Source organism: Piliocolobus tephrosceles, chromosome 12 (genome assembly GCF_002776525.5).
Source record: "Piliocolobus tephrosceles isolate RC106 chromosome 12, ASM277652v3, whole genome shotgun sequence".
NCBI lineage: Eukaryota > Metazoa > Chordata > Mammalia > Primates > Cercopithecidae > Piliocolobus > Piliocolobus tephrosceles.
This window is the reverse complement of record NC_045445.1, coordinates 59,871,280-59,890,225: the sequence shown is the minus strand read 5'-3', so window position 1 is coordinate 59,890,225 and position 18,946 is coordinate 59,871,280. Positions and strand designations below refer to the sequence as shown.

The 18,946-nt window shown below is 41.0% G+C and overlaps 1 non-coding gene across 1 annotated transcript; it reads right to left on the bottom strand.

Moving 5' to 3' along the window:
* Positions 1 to 3,623: 3,623 nt before the first annotated feature.
* LOC111536573 lies at positions 3,624 to 3,731 on the bottom strand. The gene has a single exon (XR_002729777.1). It is a non-coding gene; the product is annotated as a U6 spliceosomal RNA (small nuclear RNA).
* Positions 3,732 to 18,946: the final 15,215 nt, after the last annotated feature.

The following is an 18,946-nucleotide window of genomic DNA, read 5'->3' as shown; positions in this document are numbered from 1 at the left end:
CCTCTGATTTTGTTACCCTTTGTAGGTATTTCTTCGTCCTTTTATTTGAGCCTGTGTGTGTCATTGCAAGTGAGATGAGTCTCTTAAAGAGAGCACAGCAATTGTTCTTGGTTCTTTATCCATCTTGGCGTCTGGTGTCTTTTAATTGAGGCATTTAGCCCATTTACATTCAAAGTTATTGATATGTGTGAATTTTATTCTGTCATCATGGTGTTAGTTATTTTGCAAACTTTATGTGGTTGCTTTATATTGTTAATAATCTGTGTACTTCAGTGTGTTTTTGTAGTGGCTGGCAACGGTTATTTTTTCCCATATTTATTGCTTCCTTCAGAAGCCTTTATAAGGCAGGTCTGGTGGTAACAAATTTACTCAGCATTTGTTTGTCTGAAAAGAATAATTTTTCTCTTTTACTTATGAAGCTTAGTTTGATCAGATATAAAATTCTGGTTTGGATTTTTTTGTTGTTGTTTAAGAATGTTTAATATTGGCCCCCAATCTATTCTGTTTTGTAGAGTTTCTGCTGAGAAGTCTGCTGTTAGACTGGTGGGCTTTTTCCTTTTGAGGTGGCCTCGCCTTTCTCTCCCCTGCTTTTAGCGTTTTTTTCTTTCATTTCGGCCTTGGAGTACCTGATAATTATGTGTCTTGAAGATGATCTCACGGAGTATCTTACTGGGGTTCTCTGCAATTTCTGAATTTTAATGTTGGCCTCTATAGCTAGCTTGGGGAAGTTCTCATGGATGATATCCTGAAATATGTTTTCCAAGTTGGTTTCATTCTCCCTTCTTTCCAAGTTCGTTTAATATTATAACTTTGAATAATCTTTCTACCTCTATCTCTTTCTCTACCTCCTCTTTAAGGCCAATAACTCTTACCTTTGCATTTTGAGGCTATTTTCTACACCTTGGAAGCATGTTTCCATGCTTTTTTTCCATTTTTAAAATTTTCTGACTGTATATTTTCAAATACCCTGTCTTCAAACTCACTAATTGCTTTTTCTGTGTTATTAATTCTGCTACTAAGAGGTTCTGATGCATTTTTCAGTATGACAGTTGCAGTTTTTAAGTAAAAAAAAATCTGCTTGGTTTTTAGAAGTTATTTTAGTCTCTTAGTTAAAGTTATCTGATAGAATTAGGAATTCCTTCTCTATGTTCTATTCATTTTATTTGAATTTCCTCAACATAGTTTTCTTTGGTTTTCTGTCTGAAGGGTCACACATCTCTCTGCAGGACTAATCCTTTGTGCCTTATGCAGTTCATTTGGTGAGGCCATATTTTCCTGGATGATGTTGATGCCTGTAGGTATTCATTAATGTACAGCAATTGAAGAGTTAGGTATTTCTTGTAGTCTTTATAGTCTTTATAATCTGGGCTTCTTTATGCCAGTCATTTTTGGGAAGGTTTCCCAAGCATTTGAAGGGACTTGGGCCCCAAGCGCAACAATACTGTGGTTTCTGCATACGTGTAGAGGAACTACCTTGATGACTTTTTTTAAGATACAGAAGAACTACCTGCATTACCAGGCAGAGACTCTTGTCCTTTATCGTTACTTTCTCCCAAAAACATCGTGTCTCTCTCTTTGCTGACCTACCTGAAAATGGAGGTGTGGTGATGCGAGCATGCTTTTGGCCACCACCCTGGGATTTTGCTGAGTCAGACCTGAAGCCATCACAACACTGGGCCTTGCCGAAGGATGTTTCCTTCAGGCTGGCAAGTTTCCCGAGGCCTTGGGCATGCCCAGAGGTGCTGTCTTAGAGTCAAAATCCTTAACAATTTACCTCATATTGTATTCTACTTCATCTAAGCTGGCACACAAATCACAATACAAAGTCATTCCCACCCTTTTCTCCAATTACCACAGGCACAGGTGCCTCTCCCTGTGGCCACCACAACACTGGTCCTTGAGGGGGTCTGACAGGCCACCACAGATGTTCACTTAAAGCTCAAATGCTGTTTTGACACCTTATGGTGCATGCTGCCAGTCCTGGGACTCACCCTTCAGGGCAGTGGGTTCCCCTTTGGCCTAGAGCAGGTCAAGAAATGCCATCCTAGAGTCAAGTCCTAGAATTGGACATCCCGGGAGCATTCTTGCTGCTCTGCCCCACTGTGGTTGAGTTGTGGTTGGTTGTGGTTGTGGTTGATTTTTGTGGCTGATTTTTGTTTTTCATGATGGTGTTTTATTTTGTGTGCAGATGGTTGCTAAAAGTTGGTGTTCCATGGGGGGATGAACAATGAAATCTTCTCTTCCACTATTTTGCTCCAGCCCGTCTAATTGATTAATTTTAATTTCACAAGTAATTTTAAAGAAATAAATAGGACTACTATAAGCTCACACACAAATCCCTGCTCTAGATTTGTTAGTGTTTCTTACACAGAAGATTAAAACTTGATTTTATTGGTTTTGTTTTGATTTTAATTTTGCAGACAGTACTTCTGTTTATAAGTTCAAAAACCAAATTATGTAAAAGTATGGCCACATAAAGAAGTCTTGCTTTCCCTGTCTTCCTACCCATTCTCTCCACATTATAGCTGAGGTGTTGGCAAAATATTTCTATAAAGGGCAAGAAGTAAATATGCTAGACTTTCAGGCCATATGTTCTCTATTGTGGTTATTCAGTTTTGCTGTTGTAGTGAAAAAGCAGCCATAGACAATACAAAATCAAATGGGTATGGCTGTGTTCCAATAAAACTTTATAAAAGCAGGCATTAGATTCATGAATGTGGAAAAAATAAAAAAGAAAACAAGCAATAGGCCTGCTGGCCATAGTTTTCTATCTTTGATGTTAGTAATAGATTTTATTAGTTTATGTCTTATTTGAGGCTGATGTAGTAAATTACTATAGACTGGGTGGCTTAAACAACAAATATTTATTTCTCATAGTTCTGGAGGCTGAAAGTTCAAGATCAGAGTGCCAGCATAATTGGGTTCTGATGAGGGCTCTCTTCCAGGTGGTGGGCAGCTGACTTTTCTTTCTACTATATCCTCCCATGAGGAAAAGACAGCCGATATGTCTCTTGTCTCATATAAAGACACTAATCCCACTTATGAGGACTCTACCCTCATGATCTAATTATCTCCGCCAAAGGCCCCATTTGCAGTTACCATCTAGGATTAGCTCTCAACATATGATTTTCTGGAAGTCACGAACGTTCAGTACATAACAGTTTATTTATATGCAAATACAAGAATATGACTATACATTCTCATGCCACATTTCTTATTCAAAAGTTAAGATATACCACTGCTCTATACCCTTAAACGGTATAGATTATATTGTATATTTTGGATATCTTTCTACACAATACATAGAGAGCATTCTCTTTTTTTTTTCAGTCTGTATTCTATTCCATTGTATGAATGCAAAACAGTTGATTTAACCAATCTTCTGTTGATAGATTTTTAAAGTTTTCTAACACTTTACAATTAAAAACAACACCTGGTGAAAACCTTGGAAATACATTATTCATATGTGCGTAGCTGTATCTGATGGACAGAATTCTGAACTTGAGATTGCTGAATCAAGGGGTAAGTAAACACATTTGCAATTTTGGAAGCTATTGCTAGATTAACTTTTATGGAGTTTTACCATTTTCACTTTCAGTACAATATATGAAAGTACCTGTTTCTAATTTATAAAATATATCCAAGAATCAATGTGTCATCTTTGTGCAGAGGCCATGGTAATCTTCTCTAAATTATTCCAATTATAGTATATATGCTGCTGAAGTGAGCACCATGAAGTAATTTTTTATTTAATAATGGATGAATGCTTTTGAGTGGCATGCAGTCAAATACAGCGCATACTATAAGACTCCTTCTTTCCACTGAACCCAGAGCAGACACAGAGAAATGGTTTTGCTGGAGAGTTGTAGCCTTTTTTTTTTTTTTTCCCAGAGTGTTAATTGAAGGGAAGCCGCTTCACCTTAAGCTCCAGCAACACATGTATCTGTGCACTATCTAATAGGGACAGAAGTGGTCAGAAAGTTGGAAAAATTTCATGAAGGTCTAACATTTGAGCAATTGCGCACAAAGATAGAGTTCTCTGCTGATTGTATATCAGCCTTAACATAAGAAAGTGGCTTGTCCATTATGAACCAACATGGACTGTGGTAAAATTCAGCAAAGCACAAGCAATGATGCAATTGATAAAAGAGAAATTTGGGAAGCTATTTGATAAAAGACCAAAATTTGATGGAACAATAATAATAATAATAATAATAATGAAGACAATGTTTTTTTTATTTATTTTTTTATTATACTTTAAGTTCTAGGGTACATGTGCACAACGTGCAGGTTTATTACATATGTATACTTGTGCCACGTTGGTGTGCTGCACCCATCAACTCATCATTTACATCAGGTATAACTCCCAATGCCATCCCTCCCCCATACCCCCTCCTCATAATAGGTCCTGGTGTGTGATGTTCCCCTTCCTGAGTCCAAGTGAACTCATTGTTCAATTCCCACCTATGAGTGAGAACATGCGGTGTTTGCTTTTCTGTTCTTGCGATAGTTTGCTGAAAATGATGGTTTTCAGCTGCATCCATGTCCCTACAAAGGACTCAAACTCATCCTTTTTTATGGCTGCATAGTATTCCATGGTGTATATGTGCCACATTTTCTTAATCAAGTCTGTCACTGATGGACATTTGGGTTGATTATAAGTCTTTGCTATTGTAAATAGTGCTGCAGTAAACATACATGTGCACGTGTCTTTATAGCAGCATGATTTATAATCCTTTGGGTATATACCCAGTAGTGGGATGGCTGGGTCATATGGTATTTCTAGTTCTAGATCCTTGAGGAATTGCCATACTGCTTTCCACAATGGTTGAACTACTTTACAATCCCACCAACAGTGTAAAAGTGTTCCTATTTCTCCACATCCTCTCCAGCACCTGTTGTTTCCTGACTTTTTAGTGATTGCCATTCTAACTGGTGTGAGATGGTATCTCATTGTGGTTTTGATTTGCATTTCTCTGATGGTCAGTGATGATGAGCATTTTTTCATGTGCCTGTTGGCTGCATAAATGTCTTCTTTTGAGAAGTGTATGTTCTTATCCTTTGCCCACTTTTTGATGGGGTTGTTTGTTTTTTTCTTGTCAATTTGTTTGAGTTCTCTGTAGGTTCTGGATATTAGTCCTTTGTCAGATGGGTAGATTGCAAAACCTTTCTCCCATTCTGTAGGTTGCCTGTTCACTCTGATGGTAGTTTCTTTTGCTGTGCAGAAGCTTAGATCCCGTTTGTCAATTTTCACTTTTGTTGCCATTGTTTTTGGTGTTTTAGACATGAAGTCCTTGCCCATGCCTATGTCCTGAATGGTATTACCTAGGTTTTCTTCTAGGGTTTTTACAGTTTTAGGTCTAACATTTAAGTCTCTAATCCATCTTGAATTAATTTTTGTGTAAGGAATAAGGAAGGGATCCAGTTTCAGCTTTCTAGTTACGGCTAGTCAGTTTTCCCAGCACCATTTATTAAATAGGGAATCTTTTCCCCATTTCTTGTTTTTGTCAGATTTGTCAAAGATCAGATGGTTGTAGATGTGTGGTCTTATGTCTGAGGGCTCTGTTCTGTTCCATTGGTCTATATCTCTGTTTTGGTACCAGTACCATGCTGTTTTGGTTACTGTAGCCTTGTAGTATAATTTGAAGTCAGGTAGCGCGATGCCTCCATGTTTGTTCTTTTGGCTTAGGATTTTCTTGGCAATGTGGGCTCTTTTTTGGTTTCATGTGAACTTTAAAGTAGTTTTTTTTCCAATTCTGTGAAGAAACTCATTGGTAGCTTAATAAGGATGGCATTGAATCTATAAATTACCTTGGGCAGTATGGGCCTATCCATGAGCATGGAATGTTCTTCCATTTGTTTGTGTCCTCTTTTATTTCATTGAGCAGTGATTTGTAGTTCTCCTTGAAGAAGTCCTTCATATCCCTTGTAAGTTGGATTCTTAGGTATTTTATTCTCTTTGAAGCAATTGTGAATGGGAGTTAACTCATGATTTGACTCTCTGTTTGTCTGTTATTGGTGTATAAGAATGCTTGTGATTTTTACACATTGATTTTGTATTCTGAGACTTTGCTGAAGTTGCTTATCAGCTTAAGGAGATTTCAGGCTGAGACAATGGGGTTTTCTAAATATACAATCATGTCATCTGCAAATAGGGACAATTTTACTTCCTCTTTTCCTAATTGAATACCCTTTATTTCTTTCTCTTGCCTGATTGCCCTGGCTAGAACTTCCAACACTATGTTGAATAGGATTGGTGAGAGAGGGCATCCCTGTCTTGTGCCAGTTTTCAAGGGGAGTGCTTCCAGTTTTTGCCCATTCAGTATGATATTGGCTGTGGGTTTGTCATAAATAGCTGTTATTATTTTGAGATACGTTCCATCAATACTGAATTTATTGAGAGTTTTTATAGCATGAAGGGCTGTTGAATTTTGTCAAAGGCCTTTTTTGCATCTATTGAGATGATCATGTGGTTTTTGTCTTTGGTTCTGTTTATATGCTGGATTACGTTTATTGATTTGTGTATGTTGAACTAGCCTTGCATCCCAGGGATGAAACTCACTTGATCATGGTGGATAAGCTTTTTGATGTGCTGCTGGATTTAGTTTCCCAGTATTTTATTGAGGATTTTTGCATCGATGTCGATCAAGGATATTGGTCTAAAATTCTTTTTTTGTTGTGTCTCTGCCAGGCTTTGGTATCAGGATGATGTTGGCCTCATAAAATGAGTTAGGGAGGATTCTCTCTTTTTCTATTGATTGGAATAATTTCAGAAGGAATGGTACCAGCTCCTCCTTGTACCTCTCGTAGAATTTGACTGTGAATCCATCTGGTCCTGGACTTTTTTTGGTTGATAGGCTGTTAGTTGTTGCCCAATTTCAGAGTCTGTTATTGGCCTATTCAGAGATTCAACTTCTTCCTGGTTTAGTCTTGGGAGAGTACATGTGTCCAGGAATTTATCCATTTCTTCTAGATTTTCTAGTTTATTTGCATAGAGGTGTTTATAGTATTCTCTGATGGTAGTTTGTAAGTTTGTATTTCTGTGGGGTCGGTGGTGATATCCCCTTTATAATTTTTATTGCATCTATTTGTTTCTTCTCTCTTTTTTTCTTCATTAGTCCTGTTAGCGGTCTATCAATTTTGTTGATCTTTTCAAAAAACCAGCTCCTGGATTCATTGATTTTTCGAAGGGATTTTTGTGTCTCTATCTCCTTCAGTTCTGTTCTTATCTTAGTTACTTCTTGCTGTCTGCTAGCTTTTGAATGTGTTTGCTCTTGATTCTCTAGTTCTTTTAATTGTGAAGCTAGGATATCAATTTTAGATCTTTCCTGTTTTCTCTTGTGGGCATTTAGTGCTATAAATTTCCCTCCACACTGCTTTAAATGTGTCCCAGAGATTCTGGTATGTTGTATCTTTGTTCTCACTGGTTTCAAAGAACATTTTTATTTCTGCCTTCATTGCACTGTGTACCCAGTAGTCATTCAGGAGCAGGTTGTGCAGTTTCCATGTAGTTGAATGGTTTTGATTGAGTTTCTTAATCCTCAGTTCTAGTTTGATTGCACTGTGGTCTGAGAGAAAGTTTGTTATAATTTCTGTTCTTTTACATTTGCTGAGGAGTGCTTTACTTCCAACCATGTGGTCAATTTTGGAATAAGTGTGATGTGGTGCTGAGAAGAATGTATATTCTGTTGGTCTGTGGTGGAGAGTTCTGTAGATGTCTATTAGGTCCATTTGGTGCAGAGTTGAATTCAATTCCTGGATATCCTTGTTAACCTTCTGTCTCGTTGATCTGTGTCTAATGTTGACAGTGGGGTGTTGAAGTCTCCCATTATTATTGCATGGGAGTCTAAGTCTCTTTGTAAGTCTCTAAGGACTTGCTTTATGAATCTGGGTGCTCCTGTATTGGGTGCATATATATTTAGAATAGTTAGCTCTTCTTGTTGTATTGATCCCTTTACCATTATATAATGGCCTTCTTTGTCTCTTTTGATCTTTGTTGGTTTAAAGTCTGTTTTATCAGAGACCAGGACTGCAATCCCTGCCTTTTTTTGTTTTCCATTTGCTTGGTAGATCTTCCTCCATCTCTTTATTTTGAGCCTATGTGTGTCTCTGCATGTGAGGTGGGTCTCCTGAATATAGCAAACTGATGGGTCTTGACTCTTTATCCAATTTGCCAGTCTATGTCTTTTAATTGAAGCATTTAGCCCATTTACATTTCAGGTTAATATTGTTATGTGTGAACTTGATCCTGTCATTATGATGTCAGCTAGTTATTTTGCTGATTAGTTGATGCAGTTTCTTCCTAGCATCGATGGTCTTTACATTTTGGCATGCTTTTGCAGTGGCTTTTATCTGTTCCTTTCTATGTTTAGTGCTTCCTTCAGGAGCTCTTGTAGGGCAGGCTTAGTGGTGACAAAAATCTCTCAGCTTTTGCTTGTCTGTAAAGGACTTTATTTCTCCTTCACTTATGAAACTTAGTTTGGCTGGATATGAAATTCTGGGTTGAAAATTCTTTTCTTTAAGAATGTTGAATATTGGCCCCCACTCTCTTCTGGCTTGTAGAGTTTCTCAGTTGGAAATGCAGAAATCACCCATCTTCTGTGTCGCTCACACTGGGAGCTGGAGGCTGGAGCTGTTCCTATTCGGCCATCTTGGCACCACCTGGCTTTTGATTTCTACCACAGGTAACTTTCCACATAAAATTAATGCGTTTTAACTAAGGTTATAACTTAACCATGGACATATAAGGTGTCTCAAAGCAATGGTAAGCAGTTTCTCCAGTTTCTCTTTTTTTTTTTCCTTTTTCTTTTTTTACAAGATTTAGAATCTCCCCAAGGGTAGTTTAGAGAAAGGAAATTCCAAGGCAACAAATCAGAAGCTATCCGTGGGGGAAAACAAACCCTTCATAAATGACAAAGTTACACAAATAACAAACCAGAAAGGAATTATTCCACAATCCAAGAATTAAATGTGGGCTACCATTGTGAAAAGACAAAGTCTTAGCAACTGACCTGCATACCATTTAGCAATTTCTCCTGCTGTTCCCAGAAAAAGTCTAGAGCAACCAATTTCAAGCTTGCAAAAGCTCTTTACTGCTCAAAATATTTTTTAGGGCTAACTCTGATATGAACCCCAACTTTTCTGTCCTCTGGGTGGTAGAAACCAATAAAAAGTATTCTCACATGGTCACAAGGTTAAGCTTTTAAGGACACAAACCAAGACAGATGAATTTAACCCTGTATTGGTTTCAGGGACCCATAGCAAAGGTTGTAACTGACCAGCCTGCTGGACTGGCTTGAAAAGCAGGCTTATAGGGGTCCCTAACCTAAGTTCTATCCTGTGATACCCCTCTCTCCATTACAAAACAACACAGAAATACAAATTCTTAGCACAAAGTGTACCAGATTTGCTACAGCCTAAGATTAGTATCATATATCCTTTTTTTCTACTAATTAAACCCTTGCAGGGAAGACAAATAGTGATGTTTTCCATTTACACAGATGCATGCACACACACACACACACACACACACACACACACACACACAGATTGAGAGAGAGAGAGAAACCAGAAACGTGGTTTGTAAGAATTTTGTACCCTTCTGGCTGGCATGCCAGTTTTCTTGGTTCTCTTTCTCTTCAGCTTCCAGAAGAATCAAGCAGATGTTGATGACCCTGTTCGCTCTGCCAAAGCTGTGGGGTTCAAACCACTTTACAAAAGAAAATTAACCTTTTTTGTTTTATGGAACCATAGGCAAAAGATTCTCAATTTTGCAAGATGTTGCCTAATGGGCTGCATAAGGAACAGAATTAACATATTCCATCCCAGAAAAATACACATAACAAAACAGACACTAGTCACCTCGATCAGCACCCAATATCAACCTAGCAAGGCAAACAGTTTCTCCTGTTAGTTCATGTTGTATTTGATCCACTCTGGGTTTGGAGAAAAGACCAGATGGTAATTCACATTGGGGTCTCTAGGCAAGGCGAAGAGAAGATAATCACCCCGAGATAGGCCTGTTGAGTTTTCTTTAGGACTCACTGAATATGACCAGACAAATAAAGAGGGTTCTCTGAATTAGGCCTGCTTGACTTCTATCAGCAGTTCTTTCTGAGATCCCCTCCACATTTGCAAACTCACACAAAGATAAGACGGACAGGAGGCCTTCCAAATTAGATTCCTAACCAAGAACTTCAAGAATATCCCTTCCAAACTATCCTCCTGTTCTCTATCTGAGAAATCTCCCCAAAATCTTCCTGATTGAAAAATCTCCTGCACCAAGACTCTTCCTATTAGTTAGGGAGAGCCAACCAAGATCCCCAGGACCCAAACCTAGAGAGACACCCCACAGTGGGGCTACAGACAAACTGAGATTTCCAAAGGAGCTGAACTGAGACGGACACCCCATGGCGGAACTACAAACAAATACCCCACAATGGGGCCACAAACGCACCCTACCATGGGACTACAGACAGACATCTTACCATGGGGCTATAGAACCAGTCAGGAGAAGGAAGGAGGTGTTGGCAGTGCCTAGGATACTCACCAATCCAGACAGCCTGCAATGGGGCTACAGACAGACACCCACTCCACAATGGGGCTACAGACAGACACCCTGTGATAAGGTTACAGTTACAGGACATCTCCCCAGGACTATTTCTCTATTGCAATTAAATCCCTGCACATTGGGTCTGCAGCACCCCGTTAGTAGAGAGAGTGCCAGAGTCAGTCCCTAGTCCAAGATAACTAGGCAGGCACCTGGGCTGGCCTCTGGATTTATCACTGGAGGGGATATAATGAACCATGGACAGGTAGCCACAAGGGCAATCCTGGATGAGACCCCAAATTTGTAACTGACCAACGGGTTCACTTTGCTCCCTGCCTAGACAGAGCTGATTTCTCAAGACAGGGGAATTACAATAGAGGAAGAGTAATACACAGAGATGGCTGTGCAGGAGACCAGACCTTTACTATGACTCAAATCAAGTCTCCTTGAGCATTTAGGGATCAGAGTTCTTAAGAATAACTTGGTGGGGGGGGGGGGGGGAAGCTAGTGAGCCAGGAGTGCTTGTTGATTAGGTAGGAAATGAAATCATAAAGAATAGAAGCTGTCCTCTTGCACTGAGTTCATTCCTGGGTAGGGGCCACAAGATCACATAAGCCATTTAATCAATCTGGGTGGTTCCAGCTGATCCATCAAGTGCAGAGTCTGCAAAATATTTCAAGCAGTGATCTTAGGAGCAGTTTACAGAGGGTCAGAATCTTGTAACCAACAGTTGCATGGCTTCTAAACCATAATTTCCAATCTTGTGGCTAATTGGTTAGTCCTACAAAGGCAGTCTAGTCTCCAGGCAAGAAGGAGGTTGTTGTGGGAAAGGGCTGTTATCATCTCTCTCTCTCTTTTTTTCAAGGTGGATTCTCACTCTGTCACCCAGGCTGGAGTGCAGTGGCACAATCTCAACTCACTGCAATCTCCACCTCCTGTTTTCAAGCAATTCCCCTACCTCAGTTTCCTGAGTAGCTGGGATTACAGGCACACACCACAAAACCCAGATAATTTTTGTATTTTTAGTAGAGACAAGGTTTCACCATGTTGGCCAGGCTGCTCTCAAACTCCTGACCTTAAGTGATCTGCCTGCCTCGGCCTACAAAAGTGCTGGGATTACAGGTGTGAGCCACCATGCCTGAGCATGGCCTCATCTTTGTTTTAATGGGTTGTAGGGATGATTACCCTTATCTCGTCTCCTGCTAAGTCATGGAGTTTTGGGGAGTTCTTTTAGACCCCCCAGTAAAACTTGTTGTAGATGTCCTGGGAGTTTCTTCAGACCTCCAATAAAATTTATTCAATCTCAGCTGGGCACAGTGGCTCACACGCTTGTATTCTCAGCACTTTGGGAGGCTGAGGCAGGTGGATCACCTGAGGGCAGGAGTTCGAGACCAGCCTGATTAACACAGAGAAACCCCTCCTCTACTAAAAATACAAAATTAGCTAGGCGTGGTGGCGCATGCGTTTAATCCCAGGTACTCTGGAGGCTGAGGCAGGAGAATTGCTTGAACCCGGGAGGCGGAGATTGCAGTGAGCCAAGATGGCGCCATTGCACTCCAGCCTGGGCAAGAAGAATAAAACTTCACCTCAAACAACAAAAGCAAAACAAAACAAAACAAGACTTTTTCAATTCTAAACGGGTCCTGTTAAGAATTCCTTTGTTATCTTCATGGCCCAGGAAATGCCTAGGGAAGACTTTTGGTGGGCTTTTGTTATTCCAGCCTTTGTATAAGGGCACTGGCTCTTTAAGGTTTTTGTTTTTAGGTTTTTTGTTTTGTTTTTTTTAAGACGTAGTTTCGCTCTTGTTGCCCAGGCTGGAGTGCAATGGAGTGATCTGGGCTCATCACAACCTCTACCTCCCGGGTTCAAGTGAGTCTCCTGCCTCAGCCTCCCGAGTAACTGGGATTACAGGCATGCGCCACCATGCCCAGCTAATTTTGTATTTTTAGTAGAGATGGGGTTTCTCCGTGTTGGTCAGGCTGGTCTCGAACTCCCCACCTCAGGTGATCTGCCCACCTTGGCCTCTCAAACTACAGGCTTGAACCACTGTGCCCAGCCTCAGGTTTTAATATTTAATCTAATCACTCAGTGCTTAAGCAGTTGTCATGGAGTCCTGCCTGCTCATTTGTTAGTGGAACCTGGCCTGCCACAATCCCCATTGTCAATTTGTGAATGGTTTTCATTATGCTTATATGTATATATATATATTTATCATGAGAATTGTAGGGAGATGGGGTGTCATAATCTTTCTGGTCACTTCCTGCTGAGAGGGATCATCATTATGGGGCCCAAAACGCAGCATTGTAGTGGAAGAGGTCAATTGGTTCCCGGTAGTACTCTCTGTTTTGGGGGTTTAGAGACAGTGCCCGCTGAAACATAATAGTATGAGCTCAAGGGATGTTTTGAAACAATATGCAACAGCAATACATTCCACAGCATAAAATTATGCCCATACCTACAAGGATGGCCAGGACCGCGAGGATTTTCTGCCACCAGGAAAGCCTTCCACTAAACCATGATGCGATCCAGTCATTAAGTGATAACCTAGGCCTGGAGATTGCCTGAATCTGTTGGTGCATATCCTTTAATGCCAGAGTCACTCCCAGAATCTTCAGGTATAGACACACAACATTGGGTTTCGACAAGGGTGCAGGATCCCCCCTGGGCCGCTGTTAGAATGTCTAGGCTCATTTGATTTTGCAAGATACCTTTTGGCATATGATACATTTTAGCATAAGGGAAATACTTTGGAGACTGTTCTTCAATGTTCAGTGCATGAAATTAGCTAGTGCCTCTGTGTGTCATATGACAGTTTCTAAGTCTATTGAGGGAATAAAGATTGTGGCCAGATGATTATACCAGTGAAAGACTGACCTGGTCTACCAGTTAAGTGCATGCATGAGGTTACCTGGGTTCTGGATGGTTTTTATGCAGCGTCCGTGTGCGCATGGGAGACCTAGAGTGCAGGGTCCTAACCAGTCCAAGGGCAGCCATGGTCATAAATTGGTACCACAAAGCCACTGGATTCCCATAGGGGCATATCAGTTTAGGCCAGCTCGTTGGGACCAGTGGTGGCAAACAAATCTATTTGTTGTAGCCCCATAATATGTCAACATTGTTCATGTGGAATTCATCCCATGACTTGAGTTATGTCAAGGGAGTGGTGGCATTGCTTCCAGCATGAAGGGACTAGTTTATTCATGTAGAGGCAGTCAGCCAAACAAATTTATCCTAAATTTGAAGAAAGTCATTTTTATACTGGACATTTTGTGGTATAGTCTAGTTGTACATCTTCACATTCAGCAAGGGAGTAGCTAAAGCTTTTATATCATCCCTTGTTTGGTTTACTTAGAATGGCTTTTTGTGCCCTGGGCCTTCTAAAGTTTTATTTATGGGCCACTCTGAGACATTTGCCCTGGTTACTCCTGTCATATGTGACCCAGTCCAAAATTTGAGATTTCCCAGAAAAGTTTGCTGGTAAATCCAGTCCTTCCCTTGAATGGGTGACAAACACCAAGGTAATCCTGTGGTTCTACAAAGGAGTTATAGGCCACAGACCCAGCAGGAGCCTTGTTGCAAGTTATCTGCATAGTTCTGTGCTCATTGTAAAAATGATTAGAGGTAAAAGCAGAAACAATGAGAGGCACAGCAAGAAGGAGCATTCTTTATAAGAGAAAGTCTTATTGTTTTCTGAAGAGAAACTTCAGATCTTCTAAGGGTTCTATATCCCATCTGCTGGCCTGGAACTCTCCTCGCCACAGGGTTCTCAGCTGGCAGGAATCTTTTTGCTCACATGTTATGGACCTAAGGCTTGATGCCTGCCAATTTCAGTGCTGTGCTTGTGGTCATTAGCACACCGTAAGGACCCTTTCATTTCTCCAGCAGTAGTTGAGCAGGACTGGCGTCCTTCCATTCCTTCAGCAGCACTTGATTGCCAGGTTGGAAAGGTTGGGGGGCTTCTACAGAATTCACAGGGTTCCTGTTGGAAGCAAACTTATGCAAAATACTAAGAGTTGGTCCTAAGTGAGCAACATAATTCTTAATATCTGACTCCCTATCTAGGGGCACTTCAGTACCAGAGACAGATTGGCTGCAAAGGGTCCTTCGAAGACAATTTCATAGAGATTTATTTTAATTCCATTTCTGGGGGCTATCCTGACCCAGAGCAGTGCAATAATAAGTACCTGCATCCACTTCAATTGAGTATCTTGATACAGCTTGGCAATTACTGTTTTTAGGGTGTGGTTCATTCTCTCAGTTTGTCCAGTAGATTGAGGTCTCCATGCTGAGTGCAGTCTCCATTTTATTCCCAATGCTTTGTTTACTTGTTGAGTTATCTCGGAGGTGAATGAAGGTCAGTTATCACTTTGGATTACATCAGAGAGCCCATATTGTAGTATGATTTTTTTTTTTTTCTGTAAAACTTTAACCATATTGGTTGCTTATTGAATGTGACTTGAGTATGCTTCAGAGAAAGTGTCCACTAGAACTAGGAGGTATTTGTATCTCCCAGGGGCTGGTGGCCTTTGTGTAAAATCTATTTGCCAGTTTTCTAGGGGGTGCCTTCCTCTTTTTTGTTGCCTAGGCTGCCTTTGGCTGTGATTATTAGGCTCATTCCTGGCACACAGATGACAATGCTGAATTATATCCTCTAAGTGGGCTTTTAGTCCTTTCCCTTTCAAATAATTTTGTACAAAGGACAGTGAAGTGTCTCACCCAAAATGCGTACTATTGTGAACACACTTTAACAGCGGGTAGACAAGATGCACTGGTTCCTAGACTGGGCCTGCTCTGCTTACTCTCTACCCTTCCTTATTTAGTTTGAATCCCTTATCTTCTGCGGCTTTCTTATCTTCAGAAGTGTACTGGGGCTTGGAGGCTGTTAAGTTTATTTGTGGAATTAAGGGCACCTGGATTTCAATGCTGGCACTAGCTAAATATCTTGTGGTAAGGTCTGCAAAAGCATTGCTCCTTGCCATTTCAGAATTATTGCATTGATGGTCAGGGAAATGCATTACAGCTATTTCCCATGTGACCTTTATCTCTTCTAACAATTCTAACACTTGTTTAGCATATCAAACTTTGATGTTATCCAACTTTAGCAGCCCTCTTTCCCTCCAGATAACTCCATGTGCATGAATTATCATGAATGCTTGGTACTTGGAATCAATGTATATGTTGGCACTCTTACCTTGGGACAGTTGCAAGGCTCTCCTGAGGGCGTTTAACTCTGCCTTCTGCTGCCAAGGTTCCTGCCAGCAAAGTTATTGCCTCTATTACTTCTGAGGAGGTCACCACAGCATATGTAGCATTTCTCTTCCTGTCAGGGACCAGGCTGCTCCCGTCTACAAACAAGGTCCGGTCTGAGCATGGGAGGGCCACCTCCTTTAGGTCCAGGTGGCTGAAAAACACTTAGTCTATGACCTCTAGACAATTATGTGTGGGTTCTTCTAGCTCCTCAGTGGTAGGTAATAGTATTGCAAGGTTTCAAGTTCCTGTAGTTTGCAGCTTTACTGTGGGGTCATCTAAAACTATGGCTTGATAATCTGCTTAATTGGCCTGCTGTCTGCCAGTAGCCTCTTTTTTTGTTGCAGTAACACCAACACTTGACTGGGCACATATATTGTGAAAGGCTGCCACAAGGTCAGCTTTTCACCTTCTTCAAGTAGCAGTCAAGTAGTAGTAGACTGCTCTAGACGAGGGTGCCAGCCCTTGGCTACCATATCAAGCTGCTCTGAAACATATGCTATGAGTTGTAGTACTTCACCTAACCTTTGCATTAGAACTCCAATGCTAAACCCAGTGTCTAGTGCACATTACGTTGGAAAGGCTTATGAGAATTTGGAAGCCCTGAGGCAGGGGAGGAGATTAACGTATACTTCAGTTGCTCCAATGAATGATGGTGCCTTACTTCCCACTCAAAAAGATTACAGTTGTCTCTTTTTAACAGTTCATATAAGGGCTTTCCTATTAGTCTGTAGATAGGGATCCAAATCTAACAAAATCTGGCCATGCCTAAGGAGACCCTTATCTGCTTTCTGGTGGTGGATGTGGCAATAGAAGCAACTGCATTTCACCTTCCCATGGTCAGGGCTCTGGTTTCTTTCTGTACAAGAACCCCTAAATATTTCACAGTTTGCCTGCATCCTCGAGCTTTTTTGCTTGAGACCTTGTACTCACAAGTTGCCCCATGGTTTAAGGTTTTAATGGTGTTATCCTGGTACTCTTGCTTGGAGGAGCTAGAGATTAGCAAATTATCCACATATTGCAATAATACCCCATTTTTTAATTGTAGGTTTTTTAAGTTCTGAACCAAAGCCTCTTCGAATATAGTTGGTGAGTTCTGAAGCCCTTGAGAGCGTACAGCCAAGCAATACTGAAACTGTGCAGTGGTCTCAGGGTCTGTCCATTCAAAAGCAAACGATAGCTGACTCTCTGTATTCACTTGTATCTAAAAGAAGACAGTTTTTCAAGTCTAGCACCATAAACCATTCATAATTCCCAGGTAGTGAGGAAAACATGGTGCATGGGTTAGCTCCAGTGGGGTGACTGTCTTCCACAATATCATTAATTGTTGTTAGATCTTCCACGAATCTGTACTCATGTGAGTGAATACTTCTTTACCAGCAAGATGGGAGTTATTGTAAGAAGACTGAAAAGGCTTTATGAGGCCATACAGTAAGAACTAGACTAAATCCGGCTGGATGCCTTCCAAGGCTTCCCTCTTTAAGGAGTATTGTTTCTTTCAGATAGATTGAACCCCTTCCTTCAATTTGACTTTTACCAAACTCATATTAATTGCCCTCCCATTCCCTCCCATGTTAATTGCCCTCCTCAGACCTCTGGTTTTACCTTGTCAAAGATTTCCTGAGGAACTGCCGCTACCTTAGGAGATGAGGTCTTAGCATTCATCAGAGGTGCTTGCACTTGCAGTCCATGTTCTGGAGGCACTTGGAGATGCATCTGATGTTTCTCAGGGATGAAGATGATTTGAGCCTACAACTTGCATAGCAGATGTCTGCCAAGTAAAGAAATTGAGCATCCTGGCACATAACGGAATTGGTGAGTTGTTACATTATTGTCCACTTTACATGAGAGGGGGCACAGAAACTGCTCTGATCTCTTTCCTGCTCATTCCAACTATATTAACAACTGTGTCAGAAAGTTCAGTGATCAGTGTATTAACTATCAAATAAGTAGCACCAGTGTTGATTAAGAAGTCCAATTGCTGTTTTCCCTCTGTTAACTTTACCTGAGGCTTCTCTGAGGAAATTTTGATGTTAGATAGAATTGGAGCTGCTGGAAGTCTTGGGCGCCCTCAGTCTTCTTCAGATTCCTCCTCAGGCTTAATTGCCGTAGTTGGCTTTGGTTCTTTTTGGCTTAACTTTGGGTAATGCTTTTTCCAATGCCCCATTTCTCCACATTATGCACACTGATTCTTTTCTGTTTTTCCTTCCCTCTTTTCAGGTCCCTTCCCTCTTGGGTTTTTTCTTGCTGTGGCCATGAGTATTGCTGCCTGCCACAGGGCTTTAGTTTTCTTCACCTCCTTAGTCTGGTAAACTTTAAATGCAATGTCTCAGTTAAGAGGCATTTATCCTAATGGTCCCTTCTACTTTCTGCAGCTTCTTCCCAATGTCAGGGAAACTTTGCCTTATAAAAGTCAGGTTCACCATCCTGACATTTTCAGGGTCCTGTGGGTCCATATCTGTATACTTCCCAGAGGTCTGTCAAATACATTCTATAAACTCAGATGGATCTTCATTAGGCCTTTGCTGGAGCTCCTACACTTTGTTTAAGCTTTTAGACTTGGGTACCACTGACTTAATGTCCTTGGAGCTGCAACTCCTGTAATGCTCCAGGTGGGTCATTTAACCCACATTAACCTCATTCGGATCCCAGTTAGGGTCAGTATAGAGTACTGCTCCATCAGGGTCTGAAGTATTGTCTGGGTTTTCATTATGAAGGTGTTCTGCATTGCTTCTCTGCCTTTTGGCTAAAATCAAGTGAAGCTGTTCTGCCTCCTCCTTTCCCTTATCCAATACTAGCCAGCTCTCGTCTGCAGTGAGCATAATGTTTATGAGGGCTTGTATATCTGCCCATGTAGGGTGATGAATAGCAAACATTGTGCTAAACAGCTCATTCATTTTCTGGATGTCTTCCCTACAGGGCAAATCAGAATTCTCCCAGTTTAACAGGTCAGATGTAATAAAAGGACTGTAGGCTCAATAATATCCTGCCATAGCCCCTGCTGTTTAACTCCTACAGGGTATTGTGAAAGTGGAAATTGCCCTGCTCCTGGTTCCATAGTTCTCCGGCCAGAAGTAGTGCCTTGTCTGGTCCAAGAGGGAAAGACCAGCTCTGCTGCTTCCCCATCCTCTGGGTGTACCAATTCCCTGT